The 1838-nt window shown below is 33.5% G+C and overlaps 1 long non-coding RNA gene across 1 annotated transcript; it reads left to right on the top strand.

Annotated features, from left to right (window-relative positions):
* The first annotated feature begins 307 nt into the window (after positions 1–307).
* Positions 308–1494, top strand: LOC137657064 (uncharacterized). Its single transcript, XR_011047095.1, has 4 exons — positions 308–532; positions 701–768; positions 895–985; positions 1119–1494. It is a non-coding gene; the product is annotated as an uncharacterized lncRNA (long non-coding RNA).
* The last annotated feature ends 344 nt before the right edge of the window (positions 1495–1838 follow it).

Below are 1838 nucleotides of genomic sequence, written 5' to 3'. Positions count from 1 at the left end.
TATACCTCAAGCATCTCATTATAAACGGAAATTAAAGTTTCTTACCTTTGTTTATTAGTATATGTATATATGTATTTATTGAAGTAAGGAGGACTTTTCTCTTAAACTATTAAAATAACTAGTTAAATTACATTTATATGCTTGGTACCATCTAAGTCCTGCTTGCTTACTACGAGCTAAGTAATTAGCTAACAAGCCTTCTAATTACGCCATTTTCTCTTTACTTGGGAGGTTCATGGATATACCCAAGTCAGGCTGGCCTAGCATACCATACCGTCCATATCTTCACTGGCAGTATTTCGGCACTAAGATTTGAGCTGCTAAATTCGTGCTACAAGATTTTTATCATTGAATTTGTGTTGTGCTGCTATTTTACCGAACCATGTTTGGGTTGAGAGATTCAAGTGTTTCCGCATTGACGAAGTTATTCAACATGAACTAACTTCCCTTAATTTGGACTCTGAGCTTCCTTCGGCATGAAACTTTAAACTTCGAGGGCATTCGACTCGTCTCATAGCTTGCATGGATAAAGGTGAGAACCAAGCATTTTTAGGGGTTTCGTAATGTTTTATGGTAATCATTATCCGTTGCCTTAAGCCTTCAAAGCACCAATATTAAAATAAATTCCTTCCTCTCTGATAGATATATATATTGTGTACTATTAAACTAATTTTGATACTTGTACAATACTTTCATTTAGGTATAATTGGTGAAGCTAGGTCGTCCTGGGTTATCATCCTGCGTTCATCTTTCTTATTCATATTATTGGTAAGACTTTAAATTAGATTTAATTCGAAGAGTGAATGTTATAGTGAATACATTATACAAAATTATATTGCTTATATTTATAGCTTCAGGACAGTGTTTGATGTCGGAATGTATTTCATTTTCCAGGATATCATTTATCCATATGTTTAATTGAAGTGGCTTAGTCCGAGGATAAATTCCCTGTTTCTTACATTGGCGAGCACTTCCAACATTATCGGTAATGGCTTATTAGGTTTATATAGATCATATATGCAATTTACGATTTATTCATATACTCTGTTCAAATGGAATTTATATAATTTCCTTCCTTTTATTATATTTTGATATATTCCTTTTTGTTGTTTATACAGGTGAGGTTGGAAAAGCTGAAAGTAGTTTGGAAATTACCCCTAGATATAACCACCTTCAAGCAATCGGAATAGACCATTTATAGCATTTTTATTTTTCTGAAATGTTTATAATAAATTTGGTGAATTGTTTTGAAGAGTTTTCCTAACTACCATTGTAAAATTTTCAAATTTCAGCTTATGGCGCCCAACGTGGGGCTTTGATGGAGACTGCTGAATTTGCCGGAGTAAAATTCTTGTGTTTAGGGGTTGCTCAGAGTCCAATAATTAATTTTCTTTTCTAGCTCGTTATATTTTGTTAAATATGAATAAGTTACAGGTGTTTGTAGGTCAGCGGAAGACTATTAGGAAAAAGGTCACGGAATGTTTAATAATGTTAATAATTATGATTCCTTTAATCCTTCTGAGCGTTTGTCTGAGAGAGGCATTCTCTTAAAATATAAGGAAAAGTTGTCTGATCTCGATAGTAAGATTCTAGCTGAGAAATTCTTTAATAGAGAAACTGTAGTTGATGCTGACTTGGAAACTGAATTAAATTCATGTCAAGATTATTTGGATAAAATTGAACGGTTATTGCCCTTGCTTGATGTTTCTGCAAATCCTTGTTCTAATGTAACTGATACTGCTAGAAGCTTGCTTAAGCAGCCCACAGCTCCTCTTCCAAAATTTAGTAGTAGAGAAGGGGAAGATTTTTTAAGGTTCATAACCGAGTTTGAAAACACA

The sequence above is a fragment of the Palaemon carinicauda genome, chromosome 18 (assembly GCF_036898095.1).
Source record: "Palaemon carinicauda isolate YSFRI2023 chromosome 18, ASM3689809v2, whole genome shotgun sequence".
Lineage (NCBI taxonomy): Eukaryota > Metazoa > Arthropoda > Malacostraca > Decapoda > Palaemonidae > Palaemon > Palaemon carinicauda.
The sequence above is the reverse complement of the archived record's forward strand: the minus strand, read 5'-3'. Positions and strand labels throughout refer to the sequence as shown.